A 21,629-nucleotide genomic window follows, 5' to 3' on the forward strand; every position below is an offset into this window, starting at 1 on the left:
GTCATCTTTTTCTCAGCTTTTGAAATTTTTAACCGATGATTTAGATTTTATCTCATTTTTGACCTTTAAAACTCATGAGTTCACATTTTTATCTCTCGTTTGGACCATTAAAAACATGATTTAAACTTTCTTGCTTGTATATTTGCCTTTTAAAAACATGAATTAGACTTTAAATGCTTTTTGGGGCTAATAAGTTTGAATTTTTATCTCAGATTTTGAGCCTTTAAACTTACCACTTTTACTGTTTTAACTGTCAGAATCATGGATCATCAGTGCTAAGGTTTTTCCCTCCCATAATTCATTGCTGGTGAAAATGAGGTTGACAGTTTCTGGTTAAATCTTGACCTTGTTCGGCCCTCAGGTTGGACCCACATTCAGAATTCCCCTGCTGTGATTAATTTTGACATCTCTGCCTTAGAGAAAAAAAGAAAACAATAGAAGAGAAACATGTTTCAAAGGGAGGAGGTCAGATCAGTGGATGCTTGGAGCAGATATTTTCTTGTTTTTGGATCAGAGCTGAATTATTGTTCTAGAAAAACAGACCTCCACCCGCTCTCTGATTATTGGGAATCAATGCAGGATGCCAAGCACACGCAATCATAGAGACTTTTATTTTGAAAGGCCAGCAGAATTTGCTTGTTTGCTTGTATGTTTAGAGCAACCTCTTTGTTTGTTTTGTTGTTAAAATCCATGAGGTGAGTCAGTTAGGTACTCAGCTGGATGGAGGTGCAAGCCCGGACTGAATCAGACTGATGTCTTTGTCCCAGACCAGCACCATGGAGGACCCGTTTATCCCTGAGAGGATGTCTGACTGCTAAGTTAGGAGCTTAAATGCTTCCTTACAGCTCGATGGACGTTCTTCAGGTTGACTTTGTTGAACAGTGACAACATAAACTTTACGACTCAGTATCTTCTTTACGCACTGTAAAGTTTACAAACGCTGTACATGCTGTCCCTCTAACTCAGTGGGTCTCAAATGGTGCGGCAAGGCAGGCAAGTCAAGGTTTGCCTCGGGGATCTGGCTGGGCCCTTCATTAATTCATGCTTCTTTTAACAAAGTTAACAATTTTTCTACCCATTCTGACATTTTGACAACTTAAACTATTTTGCTGCTTTTTTGCAATTTTGTTGCTTTTTAAAATGCTTTTGACCCATTTTTCAACTTTTTTGGAACTTTGTACCACATTTAACCCATTTTTGCTCCTTTTTTCTTTGACAGTTTTTGCCTACTTTTGCTATTATTTGGACATTTTTTGCCATTTTTCCATCATTTAATCCATTTTTACCTCCTTTTGAGCAACTTTAACCCTTTTTGCCAGTTTCCTCTACCAATTTTCACTCACTTTGCCTTTGTTTGGCCACTTTTTGCCCGATTCTGCCCATTTTTTAAATCACCTTTAACCCGTTTTTACTACCTTTTTACAACATTTCACCCTTTTTGGTCACTTGTAACCCATTTTTTGACTTTGTCTTGCCATTTTTGCCCAATTTTGCCGTCTTTTTTCATCACTTTTAACCCCTTTATACCACCTTTTAGCAACTTTAACCCTTTTTGCCACTTTTCTGCCACTTGTAACCTATTTTGCCACCTTCTTGCCAATTTTTGCTTACTTTGCCTTTGTTTGGCCACTTTTGGCCCAATTTTGCCCATTTTTTAAAGCACCTTTAAACCTTTTTTACCTCTTTTTTTATATTTTACCCTTTTTGGCCACTTGTAAATCATTTTTGCACCTTTTTGACACTTTCAACATGTTTTCGCCACATTTAACCCATTTTTGCTACTTTTTTGGAACTTTTTGCCACATTTTACCCCTTTATGCTACTTTTTTGCCAGTTTTTGCAAGAGTGTATCTTGATGCAGACAAGATGGCCGACATACATCCAATCCATACCGGAATTCCGTACGTCTAAGGTTAGGCTTTGGCATTAGAACCCACTGTTTCCCAAATGCTTTCTACAGGTTTCCCAGATGCGACTGTAAGATCCCAGATGACTGGGAAATATGCAGCAGCTTTATGAAACAGTCTATATGACGTATCAGGTAAGAAGAACCTGCAGGTGTGACACTGCCTGGATCTTAGATGCACACATAAACTGTGCAGTAGAGCATTAATTTTTTTTCCCTTCACCCCAAACGTACCAGTACATCTGCTGATGCCCAGTTAGGGGTGCATTTGACTGTTTATTTTCTGAATTAGACGGTCTTTTGGACTCATTTGTGCAGTTTTAGTGGGCATAAAGCTGCACAAATCTTTGTGAATCAGCCCTCAGTCTTTACAAAGCCTCACATGTTATTAAAACCAGCATTAATCTTCTTTATCCCATCATGTTTATTCAATCCCTCCCACTTTGGCGCTCTGACTTTATCGATATCCAACCAAAGTAAGCTGCCAAATTTCCCTGCCTGCCTTTAATTCACTGACATTGTTCTGATTCAAACTGTGATGTATCTCCAACATAGTCCTATAAATGCCTTTGACCTCAAGAAGATTCATCTCCTTATTTTCACACGTAGAAAAGAGAAACAGACATAAGACATGGGCCAGAAGGGATGTGAGGAAAACTGGTTGAAGCTAACGTCACTGTGAGAGCTGAGGGACCATGCAAAAATAAACAAGACGCTACAGCATGGGCCTGATTTCAAACATCATTACAGCCACAACTCTGAGGTAAAATAACCAGCTCTATCAACACTCACTGTCATACTGCTGCTTTAGTTCAGTAAAATCCACCTTTATTTAAACACGCATGTCTGTGTGTTGATCTGAGGTAGAAGTCTTTTAAAGAGTTGGATGGACCTTTTTGTATTTTGGCAAACTTTAAACATGACACAGTCAGAATTAAGAGGAAAGACGAGTGTCTGGCACAGGTGGAAAGTTTCCGCTCCTTGTTTGGTGATGTTGTGTTTTTCTCTGCTAACAACAGAACAGAGATTCTACTCACTAATGCACTCCATTAGACTCATGTTTATACAACCTTTAACCCCCTCTAAAAAGCCCTTTTAGCAAATTTCATCATCTCTAACGCCCATTTAAATTCTAGTAAACAACTCTGTACACAGAGACTGATGTAAAATCTAACTACAGATAAGAATACAGTGACAGAACTTGAAAATGTTGACTTTTCAGTTGTACATCTGCACATCCTTTTCTTGCTTTCTTCTCATTTTCTGTATGTCTCCGGGGTCCTGAAGGCCCTAGGGAGTCATTTTTAATTTGCAAGTGTATATTAGCTATTTCTCTGCATTGCTGAGATGTGATCCTGTGAAAACTCAGTGTTGGTAGTATTGATTGTAGATCTCTGAGTGTCTGTCAAAATCTCTGACATGCTCGCTGACTTGAAATGTTTTATACCATGTTTTCAGTCCTTTCCCCACTTATTTCCAGAGTTATTAAGAGACATCTTTTTGGTTTGATTTGTAAAATCTTGGAGAGTGATGGCATGATGTTTCAGATGATATTTGAATTTTAAAAATGTCTTTTTGTATCCGTGTAAATATCAGCATTTTGTCTGTCTTTGGGACCTCCTGGATAAGTCGTCCATGCAAACAATTGGGGAGACCAGTCACTCCTGGGAAGGTTCACCACTGTTCCAAATTTTCTACATTTGTGGACAATGGCTCTCCCTGTGGTTGGCTGGAGTCCCAGAGCCTTAGAAATGGTCAGCAACTTATTTGAAGGTTCTTCGCTGTTCCAAGTTTTCCTCACTTGTAGATAACGGCTCTCACTGTGGTTTGCTGGAGTCTCAAAGCCTTAGAAATGATCAGCCACTCCTGGGAAGGTTAACCCGTGTTCCAAGTTTTCTTCATTTGTTAATAATGACCCTCACTGTGATTGGCTGGAGTCCCAAAGCATTTGGAATGGCTGGCCTCACCTGGGAAAGTTCACCACTGTTCAAAGTTTTCCCTATTTGGGGGCAATGGCTCTCACCATGGTTTGTTGGAGTCCCAAAGCCTTAGAAATGGGCAGCCACTCCTGTGAAGTTTCACCACTGTTTCAAGTTTTCCTCATTTGTAGATAACGGCTCTCCCTGTGGTTTGCTGGAGTCCCAAAGCCTTAGAAATGGCTGGCCTCGCCTGGGAAGGTTCTCCACTGTTCCAAGTTTTCTACATTTGAGAATAATGGTTCTCACTGTGATTGGCTGGAGTCCCAAACCTTAGAGATTGCTTTGTGACCCTTTCCAGACTGATATTTTGTATTTACTTAGGTTATCTTTGTCTAAAGTCAAAATTTGTTTGCTGATCTGAAACATTCAAGTATGACAAACATGAGAGGGAAAAGGATTTAGGAAGGGGGCAGATACATTTCTACAGCACTGTTCATGATGATGGTTACTAAAGGTCTTCTTTTGGAGTCTTGAGTTTGAAAATGCCTGAATGTTCCCTCATAGAAACGGGTGTAAAATCCACATTTTCTGTTTTAAAGTCATCAGCTTTGAGCTTGAACTAGCTAAGCATCATACTTTGGTACAGTTGAGTTTCCATCTAATCCCTCTCAGCTACAGTCATCTACAGGCCTCTATAAAAAAACACACCATGTATTTGCCTGCACTCAAAATAGTCCAGACAAGCATTCAGTTTATTTTGGATATGGCTGTGTCATCATTTTGACTCATTTTACCAGGATTTCTATTTAAAAAGATGCTAATGTAGAAGAGTACAGAGTATTCCATGTATAAACAGAAGGTTTAGTTCTTGAAGAGCGTAAGGTCTCATTTCTCTCCTGAGACATCAGTCCTTCGCTCCTCGGACGTCCCACCGCTTCACGCCTGTTGTTGCCAGATATTTATGACGAAGCTGAAAAAGGAGCGAGAGGCCACTTGACCCTCACAAACCCGGTCCAGCAGCAGAACTAAACGACCTGTGAAACTGCAGAAGCCTTCGAGTCTGACGGAGACCCAAGGGGACACTAGAGACAGAAGATTGAAGACAGAGAGGAGGGTACAACAAAGTACAGTGAGAGAGATGTGTGGACCGAGGTCTGCACGGGTCAAACATGGCAGACAGATGCTTTAAGACAGGGATACTCGATACGAGAACAAAAGGTGTTTCCATGGCTTTGTGACCGATATAAAGACGTCATAATGTTCCCGAGGTTTGACTCCATCTCTAACAAAGCAGTTTAGTCAAATGAAGTTCCAAATAATCAACGTGTGTCATCAGCATAACTGCAAACCCTCAGGCATCACTTTAATTTACTACACTTTAAAGCCTTTACAAAAACTGCTATAAAAACTTAACAGATTAATAATTTTTTCTGCTTTTTTTTTTTACATAAATCTCTTAAACAACTTCAGCTGTGCTCAAAACTACCAAACATTCAGTCATTTGAGGACTTTCACCCTTTAAATACTAGTTTGATTACTTCAAGTCAATGTTGTTTTTATGAAAAAAAAGGGATATCTTAAACATATGCACACACACGTGCACACACGCAGACATACAAGCACAAAAACTAATGACATGACAGGCTTTTCATGCATAGGCCTATAATGGTGAAATGGCTGATTTTAGTGATGAGCATTAAAAGTGACAAATTTGACTATTTTTCTCAAAAATGAAACCATAACATTACAGAATGCTTGATTATATCATGCAATGGCTATGAGATCAAAAAATCTGGTTTAAATGGGAGTCAGTGGGACGTTTTGTCCACAAGTGACTCAAAAGGGTAGTAAATTTTAAATCTGATGCTACACAAAAACTAACAATGCATCATAGTCAATATTTTGGCTAATCATGGATATATCCAGGCTGGATTCAGAAATAATGCCCCAGCCATCCATTATTTGGTTTAAGGAAGATTTCACATTTTTTCACTTTTTTTCATAAAAAAACAACATTGACTTTAAGTAATTAAACTGGTGTTTTAAAGGGTTAAAATCCTCAAAATGATTGAATGCTTGGAAGTTTTGAGCACAGCTGAAGTTGATCAAAAAATTTGACCAAAAAAAAAGCAGGAAAAAATATGAATCTGTGAAGTTTTTATAGCAGTTTGTTGGAAGTGGACATTTTGTCCTTAATGGCTTTAAAGGGGTAGTACATTTGTTTCAGTGTTTTCCTGACCTACCTGAATTGAAATGTGAGTTCAAAAATTTGCCAAGAAAGAACATTTGTTACAAAAAATTAGAGCATGCACTAACACAGCTAAAATGGTGAGCAGAGAAAGAGGACAAATTTGCCCAAATGGACAAAAATGTCCCTGGTGATGCCTGCGGGTTAATCTAATGTTGTGTTTCATGTGCAGGGCGTGTTATGGGTGTGTGGAGTAAACGGCTCAGTAAATCCGCTCCTGAGAGCCTCAACTTGGTGAAACTTTATCTGAGACTTTAACAAGCCAGGTGGAGAAGACATCCATCTTTATTTAGGGCACACTGGCAGGTTTTACTTGTGGAGTATTTACAAGAGCTTCTGATTTCCCAGAGATTTACCTGCACAAATATTAACCACTGACCAAAGTAGCAGGGTTTTGCCTGGTTCTGACAGGGGTTTTATCTCAGATTGAACAAGTTTTCACCAGTAAACTGTCCTGGATCTACAACCACAATGAGAGCGCAGATGGTCACATAGTTACGTCCCTTTCGAGATGAAGAAGCCAATTCAGAAGTTATATACCAACCTTCAGTAAGGATACCAGAGTTAAATGAAGACATCCATTACAGTGCAATGTCAATAGATTTGCTCAGTGCACTGACTGAAAGAAAGTGGTGGTGGGGAAGTTTTAGGACTGAGTGATCAGCCCTGAGACCAGGTGGATTATCATCTGACAGTGATCCTGTTAATAAGCTGCTTTTGATCAGTGCAATAATGTGTCAATTTTACCCACTGGCTGCTTTAGGTGTGTAGATTCCTGGCAGTGTTAGTTACAAGACTTGAACCATGAAGATCAGTTGATCAGTTTAGTCAAAGTATGCCTCAGATTTTGCACACAGCGCTTGAAAGCAACGATCAGCTGATTTATGCTTGTCTTTGCAAACTTTTTAACCTGTTTCACAACACCTGGAAATTAAAATCCATCATCTCTTTAGGGAATTCTAAAAGATGTCATGCAGAAAGTTGTTCTGCAGAAAATCATGCAGAAAGTCTTCCTGCTCTCTTTGATAAATATACAGGTTCTTTCTAAAATTTAAAGTGCTGAATGACTGAGAGAACTTTGCGTAGTTGAACTCTGGTGATGCTTCAGTTTAAGTGAATCTGACTGCACACAGGAGGGCCTCTCTAAGTGTGTGTGTTTATGTGTTTAAGTGTGTGTTGTCGTAACATCGGGGGCCTCAGCAGCTCTCAGGCAGGCCGATAAACGTATGGAGTCTATTACACACATGTCATCCTGACATGAACGCGGACTTATGTTGAGAAAACATGATGTCAACCTGTGGGTTCTGTTTCTCCATCAGACGGACAGATTTACTGATGTAACTCTGATTAACTTGTGTTTAAACTGCTGAGACAGAGGACGCATTACTTCAGTTTTCTGCTTTAGATTTGTCCTTAATAAACAACATGAAGCTTCAGGATATTTGGTAAGAATGTATTTCCCACAGGAAGGCTCAAAGTCTTATAGATCATCATGTTACAACATGCTGGCTGCATGTGGTGAAAGTTTTTCACTTCTTTACTGTCTCTAAAGGGAGCGGCGTGAAGTCTGATAAATGCCTCAAGTGATGTCACTTAAGGCACCTTTGCATGCACAGTATAGTCAAGCTATGGTTATTGCAACTTACATAGTAGATCTTATAGCTTGTGCATGAAAGTTTTAGATAAAGCACAGACTCAAAGATCCATGAGCTCATGCATCCATGAGCAGGTTGAATGATCTTATCATGCATGCATCTTTGTTTAACGTGTTCCCTGCTGTTTGCAGGGAACCCTAAGGCACCTTGGGAGCACTGGGACATTTCCCAGTGCCCGTATCAAAATGCACATATCATCATATGTGAGGCAACTCTTGTGGTTGGTTTATTGTGCTCAGTAAGTTGCTGGAGTCTGCAAAAAAATGCATTAGCTCCTCATGCACATAGCAACCGTCAACCTGCTGCTTTTCAAACCACACAGTGACATCATCACCAGGTAAAACAGACTGTTAGAAGGTTAGGAAAGGTGGGGTAGGAGGGGAAGGAATATAAGAGATAAAGGCCCTGTACACAGAAGCAGCAGAATGCTTCAAAATAAATAATATTTTCACTACCAATTAACCAGTTTATGGTGTTTTTACATGCGGTGTGATTGTTTTGCACCATGCAAAATAGTTTAACAAATAAAATCGGAGCTATGACTGCAACAGAGCGGTCATATTAAACTGAAGGTGGCATTGCAACCAGTCGGAAACAGTGTATTGAAAATGCAGAGCTGCTTCAGCGAAAAGCTTATTAATGAATCTGTTGTTTTTGGCTACCACATTTCCAAAAAAGCTGAGGCGCTGTGAAAAATGTAACTTAAACAACATATCCGATGTTGAAACGGCTGTGATGGATGTGGTATGTGGTTTAGCATCGTCTGGATGGAGCATATCTTGCTCTAAAAGCTCTCTCTACTTTCCAACATTGATAGTTCCTTTCCAGATGTTAGAGCTGCCCACACCATAGGCACTAATGCAACCCCATACCATCAGAGATGCAGGCTTTAGACCTGAGCCAGGAGAACAAGCTGGATGCTCCCTCTCCTCTTTAGTCCACAGGACACGGCGTCTGTGGTTTCCTCTGACCACAGAACAGTTTTCCATGTTTCCTCAGTCCTAGTAAATGAGCTTTGGTCCAGAGAAGACGGCGGTGTTTCTGGATCCTGTTCACATATGGCTTCTTCTCCCCATAATCCAGCTTTAGAGGGATATTTCAGTACTTTTGGAGACGGGCTGTATGAGGTAGGTAGCAGTAGTAGTGACGTTATCCTCCAGTGATTTTTTGGCATTGCTCCTTCAAGGACTAGCTGGTTGTACCGACCAGGGTATAAGTTCTTGGTAAAAATGGGCCACAAAACAATGTCGGCTCAAACTGGGGCACTACTTTAAGCATTTTAAAGACTCTGTGTTTTTTCACTATTTTACAGTACAGGCCTTGGCTACCAGTTAGCTCTTGCACTGAAAAATATTGACAAAAACACAGCGACTTTTTGGGTGAAAAGATAGCATGTTTATGCTATAGCCTAGCCTCCTGGTTAGTGCAACCAATGAGTCCTTCCTAAAGGAGCAAAGCTCACTAAAACCACTGGAGGTTAATGTCACTACTACTGCTGCATACCTCATATGACCCAACTTCATAAACACTGAAATATCCCTTTAACTGTCATTGGTGGATGGCACGGCCAACTGTGTTGACAGACAATGATTTCTGGAATGTTCCTGAGCCCATGCAGTGATGTCAGTCCAGAATCATGCCTGTTTTTAATGCAGTGGCCCCTGAGGGCCCCTTACTCACAGAGATTTCTCCAGATTCTCTGAATCTGTTGATGATGTTATGGACTGTAGTTGGAGGGAGATTCAAGTCTTCACAATTTATGGTGAGAAACATTTTTCTGAAATCGTCCTGCAATTCTGAGACTCAGTTTTTCACAGATTGGTGAACCTCTGCCCATCTTTACTCCTGAGAGACTCTGCCTCTCTAAAATGCTCCTTTTAACATTTTTCACAGCGCCCCAGCTTTTTTGGAATTGGGGTTGTAAGAGACAGATGTATATTCTGTGCCTGAACTCGTCTAGATAAACACAAAGACTTGATAACAGGCTGTTTCAGCTGAACGGGCAGTTTGAAGGCTTAAATAGCAGAGGGCCGGCGTTGCCGCTATCTCTACGTCTTCCCTCTGAGAACACGGCTGCAGCTCAGAGCTCTGGAGAACATTCAGCTCACCGGGCTGACACTTCCACTCCTGATGAACTGATAAGAGATCACTCTGAGTGTCACTGCAGAGATTCAAACCATCATCACTTTAATTGCTATGAAAACAGACCATTTCAGTTCAATCTGAGACCATAGAAGGGGGGTTAAAGGGGGTCCCGGTATGCTGAAGCCTTTTATTTTGGCATATTTTGGAGAGTAAATGACTAAAAAGTGCAGAATGAAGCCTAAATTTTGTGTCATTCTCCAAATAGAACCTCTTTTTAAAAAAGCATGGAGATCTCAGCCCTCCGACCACACACATGGCCCTCTGTTTTAAGTGAATATAAACCAGAGTGGAGCTTTGGAGAGGGTATTTCCTCCTCTAACAGAGCCTTTTTATGGCATACTCCCCTCAGACCGGCTCAGGAAAGATTCAGTGTCTCTGTTTCACCAGAGGAACCGTTGATGTAACAGCTGTGAGACACCCCGCCGTGGAAAAGTCGACAAACTCCGTCACTCCTGTATGTTTGTGAGTGGGTGGGTGGGGTAGGAAGTGATGGGTGGGGTATTTACCGTACACTCTCTCTGGTATTCACAAACAGCACGCTAAGGTCCCTCTATGTGTTTCTCAGAGGTTAAAGAGGAGGGTTCAAATGGGTCCACACGTCAGCCTCTCACCACAAAGAGTCCTCAGAGGGAGCACAGAGCCGCTGTCAGGGCAGGTGTTGGGGGCGGAGACTCAGGCAGGGCGGGAAGAAGGCTTAAGGGATACATCATCCAATCAGAAGAGCTTCATAAGAAACATTCACGGTTTTCATGTTTTAGCAGCAGATTTCCTGAACTTGAGGCAGCGTCTATGAGCTCAGCTCTCTCTCAGTCAGCCATTCATTCAGCTCCCGCTTCATGAGGATTAAAATCTAAAAATAGCCTCAGTCATTTTTGGGATATGACATTACTAAAGCATATTCAGAGAATGAACTAATGTCAGCCTGAATAATCCGCCTATCCAAGTCGTGGTGGCAGCGTTTCCCAGCTCCTCCATTTCCCAGATCTTAAGGCGTTCCGAAGCAAAATGGGATATCTAATCCCTCCAGAAAGTTCTTGGTCTGCCCTGAGGTCTCATCCCAGTTGAACAGGCCCAGAAGCCCTCCAACAGGAGGCAACCAGGATGCATCCTGATCAGATGATCAGTAAGTTGCATCTGTGACCAGTGGCTCTCAAACGGTGTGGCAAGGCACTCTGGGGCGCCTTGAGCCAAGTCTTGCTGTGCCGTGGGACTATCTACAACCATAATTACTACAACTAAACAGTAACTTAAGTACAGCACTTTATCAAGGAACACTCATGATGTGTGGTTATAAATATTTTTTCTTTACTAGCCGTTATGACACTGATAAAGTCAGAGGCAGAATAAAGGAGGAGCTGGGGTGGAGGATGGCTGTAAAAAGAGGCTTGCAGCGGGAGCAGCAAAGCATAGACCAGCAAGAGCAGTTTAAACATGGCAGCATGAGCGCAATTAGCCAATAGCATGCTTAGAATAAATCAGCTGGCCGTCAGCTGATGACGCCTTGTGAGATCAGCTGATCCCAGTTATGTGGCAGCACTTAACACCATGGACTACCTGAATTAATGCTATATACTTGTTTTACTGTAGCATGTAAGAGGCTGTTTTGTATTGATATGGTTTTGGAGTGCCTTGGGCAAAAAAGATTGAAAACCACCGCTCTAGTCCAGCCTCAGTCTCACAGGGTTCTTGAACTCCATCACTTAATGTGAAGACTCACTCCCTACCCAGCAGGCCTCGGATTTAGAAATACTGACCCTGCAAACGTCTCCAGTGCATACTGGACTTCCCTTATTGAAGAAGGCAACAGAACCACATCATCTGCAAAAAGTATTGATGGAATTCTGTTGTCTCCATACCAGAAACCCTCCTCTTCCCAGCTGTGCCTTGAGATCCTGGCCATGAAAATCCTAGATGGTCTCTGACAAGTAAAAGTCAGCATTTTGACTAATAAATCGCACTGTCTTTAATGCATTTCACAGAGTGATTTGGGGCGTGCCTGACTGATGCAGAGAGTTGCTTGATTATACATGTATGTATTTAATGTAACATGAATTAAACCAATCAGAGCCAAGTTCTTCTGCAAGCTGGCAAGTTGTTATTAACCTTGCAGATTATATATAAATGGACTAAACTTCAGCTGGCTTTATAAACTTCTCTCCTTTCAATAAACATGCAGAATGTAGGATTTATGTTTATGTTAAGCCTTAGTTTCAGCCTTTCTGTTACCAGAGCTGATCAGTTATCAGAAATTTTCTTTAATAAATTTTCAGCCAAATAAAGACCTGACATTTAGAGGCATTAACTGTTTCCGTACCAGGCTGGGAGCATGATTATTTTTGCTTTAAAGTCGCACATTTTAACATGGAGGTCTATGGGTATTGACTCACTTTGGCAGACAGCCCCAAGTGGACACCAAAGGAACTGCAAGTTCTTGCACTACAATGGCTCCACCAAAGTCACTGCTAGCTCTCCATTCAGTTAGATACTGTACCAGTCCTGTGACTCCAAACCTAAGAGCCTGGCCTCTTTAGAGGTCAACACATGAATCTGAAGGGTCACAAGACAGAATAAAGAGAGAGGCTCAGCAGCTGTCTCTGCAGAAAAAAACACACGGGAGGGCTTGTTCTGAATAATTTCCTCGGTCTTGTTTAAGCAGAGCTGTAAGTTACAGATCCTGATTATATAACCTCTGCTGCCCCCCATCCCCCTCTGAGAGGTTAATTTACAGCCGCTCTCCTCTCTGTTAGCCACTGAACTGACCCCAAGCAGAGTCACACTGTTAAAAAGTGGATCTGGCTCTGCATCCCTGCATGCACTGTGTTTTAAATAAGAGTTAGTGTGTGTGTGGGGGTGTGTGTGTGTGTGTGTTCGGGGTTAGAAACAGAAGTCAAAGATCAGTGCTGGTCTCAGAGAGAGTTACAGGCAATATTAAAGAGGTTAAAGCCGCTGACTTCAGGGTTAGAGCTCATTTCCTCTCACTAAGGCAGTACTTCTTTTTAAACAGTTAGAAACAAGGATGTAACTCATCTATCTAAGCCTAAATATCTAAACACAGAATGTTTACAGCTCTACATTTATGCCTCAGTGTCGGTGACAGCCGGGGACAGAGGGAGTATGTTTTCCATGTGCTGCTGATGCTTCAATCCAAACTTTGCAGATGACTCAAGGATCTACTGAATAGATTTAGGAGGTCAAAGGTTATTTGGCCTCATGTTGGGCCCCCTTGCTCATAAGACCAAAAAAATCACACCACAGAAATCACCCAAACCTGTCGCCCTGACCCGTCACTGTACTTTCACTGTCCTGTAAGTACACACTGATGGAGGTGTGTAACCACCTGGTGATAGTTCTGTTTAGGATGGTAACCATAGGACCATGCCAGGAGTACAAAAGCAGCGTCTGTGTGAGGGTATGGGTTCTGCAGATGATGTCCTGCAGTAGCAGGGGACTCCCTTTAGGGGGGCGAGTAGTGATTTCTACATAGAGAAACAAAAAGCTACAAAAAGACCATGTCTTTGAGCTTTTTTACCACTATGCAAAGCAGGGGTGTAGCACAGGGGGATAAAGGGTACTGATTACCCCAGCCCACAGTCAGGAGGGGCCCTTGGGAAGCCTGCAATGTTTGAAGGCTTGCAGTCGCTCTAACTAAACCATGCCTGTAGCTACCGCCTCCCTCTTCTTTATTTCTCTGGTCATTCTCTGACCAAGGGCAGGCATGGATCTTCCTCGTAACAGACCTGGAGTCCGGACGGTCCATTGGCTTTGTAAAGAGGACACTGGGAGCTTAAACACCTGACATGTCCAGATTCTCTCCTCACAGGTAGAATGACGTCTCTCCACACCTAAAAACATCTGTGTGTACTTTGTGACACATCAGAGCAGCAAGCTAACTTCATTAATGTTTGGTCTAAGTATGGAAAAGTTCATAAAAAGTGTCCTCATGAAGGTGTTTGCTGCTCAAATAGAGGAGAAAACAGTCAAACAAACACCCACAGGGACTATTTAGAGCCCCGTTTCCTCTAAAGCTGCAGCTCTGGGTGAAAACACGTTACCCAACACGACACAAACTTCTATTCATGAGTGAGAAACACAGACGTCCTCTTAATGGACACAAAAACACGCTCACGTTGTTTCCTCGTCAGCAGCGTTTTACTCTGATTGGAGCTGACTGTGTGTTTGTGAGCGTGTCGCTGCAAAGAATACACCCCCCGTTTCCTTCAGGGGGGCTGACACTGCAGGCCACAGTCTGTGTGCCGGGCGGGTGGGTGCAGGGAAACGGGTGGGGGTCAGGGTGGAGCCGCTCAGTCTAAGCCGGCACACAGAGAGGGGTTGTTGGGCTCTGGGTGTCGCTCACAGCTCCTCCATGTTCTCCGGTTCTAAATCACCCGGCGTCCTCGACCACAACTATGACAACTCTCACAAACACGAGCGGCGGCGCTGACACCTCGCTTAGCTGAGCGCCGCTGAGGATGTTTCGCACGCCACTTCTCCACATGACTGACGGGAAAACGGCGCGGGTTGCAAAAGGGCAATAAAGCAATCAATCAGACTAATAATGTCAAATACTCTCCATGAAGGATGCTGTTGTTTACACTGAAATAAATATGGTTTTAATAAGCCAATTTAAAGGGACACTTTTGTAAACATCACACATCTTTACAGTAAAAAACAAAACAGCAAAGTAACTTAGCTTAGCACAAAGACCGTTAACGAGGGAGGAAAAAAATGACTAAAATCACCCACAAACTTTTATAAATATACCTTAACCTTTGCCAGGAGACAAGGATGCTCATAAGGGGGGGTAAAGGGGAGAGCTTTCCAGGGCCCAGCCGAACTGAGGACCATGGAGGTCAGGAAAATCCTGGTCCATTGTAAAGTCAAGCAGTGATAAAATTAATAAAAGGGGACAAAGAGGGGTCAAGAAAGACGACAAAGGCAAAATGGTGGAAAAAAATGGTGAAAGTGGTAAAAAGTGTCTAAAATGGGTAAATAAGAGGAAAAAAAGTTGATAAATAGTAAGGAAATGGTGAAAAGTGGTTAAAATGTGGCAAAAATGGGATAAAAGTGGAATAATGGATCAAAAACGGCAAAAAGGGGGCAAAGACGGGCAGGAAATAGTGAAAAGTGGTTAAAAAGTTGCAAAAAAGGGTTAAAATAGGCAAAAATGGGGAAAGACCGGTAGCAAAGGGGGCAAAAATGTTGCAGAATGAGTAGAAAAAATGGTGAAAAGCAGTTAAAAAGTGTCTAAAATGGGTAAAGAAGGGAAAAAAAGTTGGTAGAAATAGTCATGAAATAGTGAAAAGTTGGTCAAATGTGGCAGAAATGGGATAAAAATGCAAAAATGGATCAAGAAAGGCAAAGATGGGCAGGAAATAGTGAAAAGTGGTTAAAATGTGGCAAAAATGGGTTAAAAAAAGGGAAAATGGGTAAAGACTGGTAAAGGGGGGGGGGGGGGGGGGGTCAAAAATGAGCAGAAAATGGTGAAAAGTGGTAAAATAGTGATAAAAATTAGATACAAGTGAGAAAAAATGTGGAAAAACATTTTAAAAAATGAAACAAAAACCAGTGAGGAAAATGTGTTCAAGAGTGGCGTACATCAGTAATTTGAATATCAGTACGCAGTAATAGTAATGACACACTCTCAGCTCCAACATGAAGAAACTGTTAGCCAGGATGCTAGCACCAATGCTACGATCAGACACACATGCACTGATATGTGCCTGATGAACCAGGCACACTTTTGCACCGGTGTGCAGCAACAGAAGCATTATGAGCTCCAAAAATGAAAGGGCACAGCAGAGCGCAGACTGGCAACAAGACACAGGTAGACCACTCAGGTCTGAAAGTGCACCAGCAGGGGGCGCTCATGACATACAAAGCACTGGTTGAGGAAATTCAAAGAGGACATAATGCCATGAATGACATGGTGCATTCCCTTTGATAGAATTTCTCGCAGGCCTAAATGCTTCATTCAGCTGCTACTGCAAGAAAATCAATCAACTAAAAGCAATGAGGCTGTCAGGACTGCAGGTCCACAGTTGGTGCATTTTAAAAGATATATTTTTAGCTTTTTACGTCTTGATTTATGGACAGATGAGAGCGGGGAGTAACATGCAATCAAAGAAAGGAGCCACAGGCCAGATTTGAACCTCAGCCGCCTGCAAACATGGAGCTCTACCTAACTGCTAGGCTACCTGCACACCACTATTTTTGTTTTAATCGCATTAACTGCATGCTTTCTTAAGCCATGGAAGCGTCTCCCTGCAGTCACATGATGTGAAATAGGTCCACCACTGCTCCTTAAAGTCTCTATGACACATAATATAAAACATTACTGTTCTACCATCAAGCATGTCTCTAATGGGAGCTGTGTCTGTGGAAGGATATGTAGAAATGATCATCTCTGCTAATCAATCACATAACACAAACAACATACATAAAAAATAGAAAAAAATAGTTACAATGATATAAAACAACTCACATCCACCTAGACCAGAGCTTCTCAACCTCTTCAGCCCGCGACCCCCAAAATAAAGGTGCCAGAGCCCGAGGACCCCCACTGTACCTGAAGCTGGCCGAACAGCCATGAACATGCAAGAACAGTCATGTGCAGACAAGGCCGCCCATAAGGGGGATAAATGGGAGAGCTTTCTGGCACCCGGCCAAACTGGGGGCCAAACTGGAGGTCAACAAAACCATGATCCATTTAAAAGTTATGCTGTGATATCCATATTTTACATTTAACCTGATAAAATAACCATTCTTAATATCTTTTTAAAATCATTTGTGTGGTATATAGCCTTCCTAAAAATGTAAATCCCTTTTGTTAAAAATGGGGGAAAGGTGGGAAATGTGGTAAAATTAGGTTTTAAAAGTAGCAGAAATGAGTTAGAGGTGGCAACAATTACATAAAAATGGTTAAAAAAAAATCCAATGGCAAAAATGGGTTGAAGTGGAAAAAATGGGCATAAATAGTAGTAAAAGGGGGTTAAAAAGTGGCTGAAATGGCTTTAACTTGGCAAAAAAAGAAAAAAAATGTGTGGAAATTTAGTGAAGCGGGATGAAAAATTGATATAAACTGGCAAAAATGAGAAAGAGAAAATAGGCAGACATTGGCAGAAATTGGTTAAACTAGCAAAAGTGTGCATTTCAGAGAGTAAAGTGTGGGTAAAATGGGGAAAATTGGCTGTAAGAGTAAAAAGGGGTTAATAGTGGCAATAAGGAGTCAACAGAGGCAACATTAAGATAAAGTGGTAAGAACTGGTTTAGAAGTGGCAAAAACATGACAGAACTAGAAAAGCACTCAGAGAGCGCAGGCCTTGCCATTAGCCATATCTCCCAATAGTGAAGAATCCTTTAAAAATATTCCTGGACCCAGACGGTGATCCGGGTTACTCCCTCCCCAGTGGGGTGAAAAGGTGGTGAGGTAAAGCATTTGTTTTGCGACATATGTGGACTGTCATGGTGGAAGCATTGCCTGCCGGTGCCAACAGACGCACTGACAGTCTCACCCATGGTCTCACTGGATGACTGGAAGTCATGTCAGAGGGTGAATATTCCTCTATTCCTCCCAGCATTGTGAGTATTCTCGCTACAATTCGCTGTCTTTCTCTCTGTTACGCTCCGACTCGTCTCCTCGACCGGGCGTGTGTCTTTCAAACTCTATAAACTCCAAAACTTTGAATAGAAACACACCCAAACATGCTGCTGGGATTGAAGTTACTCATGTCCGCCATCTCCTGGTGTAAAGTGGTAACAGCGCAGACCTCCACCATTAGCCCTATCTCCCAATAGTACAGATTCCTTTAAAAAAATTCCTGGATCCAGACGGTGATCTGGATCACTCCCAAAATTTATGCAGTTCTTCCTTATGCCATTTCTGACATTTCCTGAAAATTTGATCAAAATCTGTCCATAACTTTTTGAGTTATGTTGCTAACAAACAAACTAACTATCAAACTAACAAACGAACAAACCCACCCGATCAAATAACCTCCTTGGCGGAGGTAAAAAGTGGTGGAAAGGGTTTAAAACGGACAAAAAATAGGTGTTAAACTGCAAAAATGTGGTAAATGTGGGTGGAAACTGATAAAAGATGGGTTACATTTTATGTAAAGTTGCAACAGTGTAAATTTAAAAATATTTATTCTTTAGGGAATCTGGGGACCCCCTCTCAGTGTCTCGCAACCCCCAAGGGGGTCCTGACCCCAAGGTTGAGAACCACTGGTATAGAGGACTAAAAAAAGGCACAAAATGCACTACAAATAGTAGTTAAGAGCATCCTCTGCAAACAAACGTAACAGTCTCACAGTCTGCAGTCTAACAGACTCAAAAAGAATATGATCAGTCCCATCCTCAGCGACATTCTCTACCAATCTGAGGCAAAAAAGGGCATTAAATCTGCCCCTGTCAATCTGTCAGATATGATCCTTAAGATAATTATCTATATCAGTGTTTTCTCCTCTGTTAATCAGCTCCTCCATCTCTGACAAAGTTCTTCTTCTTTCAGCTCCACAACATTTCCAGCATCCAAAGAAAAACCTTCTGGTTTTTCACAAGTCCGGTTCACAGAAGACCCCCCTGGAGTGACCAAACCTCAACCTCAACTTCTTCAATAGGACCCAAAATTCCTCCAATCAGAGGCAATCCAAAGATACACCAGAGGAGAAGCAAAAATAAATCTACCCATTTTAGTGCCGAGCCTCATAAATCAGCTTTATGGTTCAATTAAAGTTTGTCAATCTGCAGGAATTCACTCAAACCGCTTAAAAGTTGTAAAAGCAAACATGACAAATAACACAGCACTTTAAAGCATATTTATCTGACTTATATTGATGATTAAGTTTATATTTAACTTAAATCTGTATCAGTTTCAGATGAGGTTTCCTTCAGCTCCAAATCTTCAAAGACATCAATGATGCTTTATCCAAAAACCTCCAAGGCACTTTAAAATCTGATTTTTGCTTTTTTTTAACACTAAATTGGAAAGATGATGATGCTGGGAATGACAGAGATGCAGATTTTTATCTTTAAATTCCCTTTTCTTCTATTTAGAAATTATTTTTCTGCTTCTTTGTCTGTTTCTGGAATAAAAACTTGATTTCTTGCTATTCTCATTCATTTTCTCTGACTTTTTGCCTTCAACATGAGTGAAATATTTCAATAAATAAAGCTGTAAATCACGAGGTGCTGTGGTTTTAGCGTATTAGTGGTCTCTGTGAGTCAAATCCCCAGCGTCTGTCTCTGATTGTCAGCTCTGTAGTGAAGGCACAGTGCCAAGAAAAGGAGTATTTGGGCCAAATTCTTTACTACACAGCAGAAAATCAAACAAGAATTTCAAACGGAGCCAGATATCTTCAGAACAATGATTAGAATGAGTAGAAACAAAGTTTCTGTACCTGTTCAGAGCGCTGTGTTGCGGTGAAGTCTCTCCTCGGGCGCTCCAGACGCGGAATGAAGCGTAAAACGTTTACGCACGTGAAGGTAGCGCGTAAACAGCCCGCGTGGATGTCTGCAGTCTGTCCTGTTTGGAGGTCTGGAGGTAAAACAAGTGTGGCACGAGCAGCGAACAGGCGCACTCCCTCTCCCGTGTGTTAGTGGGGGTGTGTGTGTGTGTGTGTGTGTGTGTGAGGAGTGTGCGCTCTGACGCACACAGGTGAACTTTACGCACAGCCGCCGTCAGATCTGCAGGTTTTTATTTCCACATCCGTGTGAAATGAGCTGAACTGCCTGTGTCTCTCTGTCCCTCATCTCTGCAGAGGAAACCAGCTGACCTGATCCGGATCTGCTGCCTCTCTGGGTTGTTGTTTTTTCAGCCTCGAACAAAGGAGGACCCCAGCCCATGTTGCTCAATGTGAGATTAGGGATTTGGAGAGTTGCTGTCTCTGCTCCTCCTGTCGCTCAGTCCTAAAAAATCCTTCTGCAGAACATCTGCTTGAATTAAAAGATTATTTTAACCACTCTGAAGATTCTGAGGACACCTCAGCCTCCATTTATTTAATTAAAAGTGTAAAATCAAATTCATTTCCATGCTTTGATCCAGTCACCTGGGTTTAATGACACTGTGTGCCATGCTTTGGTCCACATTTGATCTGGATCAAACACCAGGGGAATTTCTGACTCTGTATAAACCAGCTCACATCGCTTTGTGTCTCTACCCTCCACCAGGGGGCTCTAAAAATAGATACAAGATTATTCAGAGGGTTTCAGGGAGTCATGGGAGTTAACCATGAGCAGAAGAACCTCCTGAATCCTGGTCCATCATAAGTGAGCAGCTCGGCTCAGAAGATGACCAAAGAAGAGCAACCTAGCACTCTGGAAGCGCGTCTAGAGCGATTCTCCACAGCGTTGAGGTCAGGGTTCTGTGTGAGCTCTTCAACCCATGTCTTTATAGTCCTTCTTTGTGGTCTGGGGTCAGAGTCATGTTTTCCCCAAACTGTTTCCACTCAGTTGGAAGCATAGCATTGTCAAGAATGTCTTGGTCGGCTGAAGCATTAAGATTGGCCTTCACTGGAGATAAGAGGTCTAGACCAGACCCTGAGAAACAGCCTCATACCATCATCCCTCCTCTACAGATCACGTCTCCACCGCTCCACAGTCATGTCAATGTGCTTTACACCACTCCCTCCGATGCTTGCATGCAGCTGTTACCATGGAAACACATTCATGAAGCTCCTGCTGCAGTTTTATTGTTTAAATGAATGCCAGAGGAAGTTGAGAACTATGGAATCAGCAGAGGGCCGGAGACGTTCACCCATGATCCTTAGCAGTCGTTGACCCTGCTCTGTGATTTTGCGTGGTCTTCCTCTTCAGGGCTGAGTTGCTGTTGTTCCTAAACTCTTCCACTTTCTAATAATATCACTAAATCTAACTGAGAATATCCAGCTGGGATGAATTTTCACAGATTGTCTCACTGCAAAGGTGGCATCTGTCACAGCGCTAGACTTGAAGTCACCTGGCAGTGAGTCTGACTGACACACCTGAATCCAATAATTAATAGATGTGGCCAAATACTTTTGTCCAAGTAATGTATCTGACCATGTAAAAGACATGAGAAAGAATTGTTAACCTTTTTTGAAGGAAGACAGGGTTTATTTTTGATCTCAGGCTATAGCACTAAATTACCCATAATCCTAGAGCAGTGATACTCAACATGTGGCTCTTTTATGTCTTAATTTCAAATATTATTCCCCCAGAAAACCTTGTGAAAGGGAAACTTTTTGCCCTTTTTTAACCATTTTTTGCCACTTTTCACCCATTTAAGCTACCTTTGTCATTAAACACCACTTTTTTCCTAGTTTATGCCCAGTTTGATGTGTTTCTTGGCAAATTTTTAGCCATTTTTTTGCCAACTTTATCCAATTTTTGCCCCTTTTCACCATTTTTTCTCCCACTTTTCATCCAATTATGGTATCTTTGTCATTGAATACTACTTTTTTTCCTACTTTTGCCCATTTTGACACTTGTATTGCAACCTTTTACCCATTTTTTTGCCAATTTTTCCCATTTTTGGCACTTCTCACATTTTTTTTTCCCAATTTTCACCCATTTCAGCTACCTTTTGTCATTAAATACCACCTTTTTCCTAGTTTTTCTCAGTTTTGCCACTTCTATTCGCCACTTTTATCCCATTTTTGCCCCTTTTCACAAATTTTCACCCATTTCAGCTACGTTTTGCCATTAAATACTGCTTGTGTCCCATTTTTGCCCATTTTTTGCCACTCTTGACTGCTGTTTGCCCATTTAAGTAACTTATC

At 41.8% G+C, this 21,629-nt stretch overlaps 1 protein-coding gene across 1 annotated transcript in view; it reads right to left on the bottom strand.

Annotated features, from left to right (window-relative positions):
• Positions 1-19,676, bottom strand: part of LOC121525322 (hyaluronan and proteoglycan link protein 1-like) — a 36,292-nt gene extending 16,616 nt beyond the window's left edge. The window contains exon 1 of the mRNA XM_041811232.1: positions 19,272-19,676. The gene's annotated coding sequence lies outside the window, so the exon portion shown is untranslated. The remainder of the gene's footprint in view (positions 1-19,271) is intronic.
• Between the last annotated feature and the right edge of the window lie 1,953 nt (positions 19,677-21,629).

This window comes from Cheilinus undulatus, linkage group 17 (genome assembly GCF_018320785.1).
Source record: "Cheilinus undulatus linkage group 17, ASM1832078v1, whole genome shotgun sequence".
In the NCBI taxonomy this organism is placed as follows: Eukaryota; Metazoa; Chordata; class Actinopteri; order Labriformes; family Labridae; genus Cheilinus; species Cheilinus undulatus.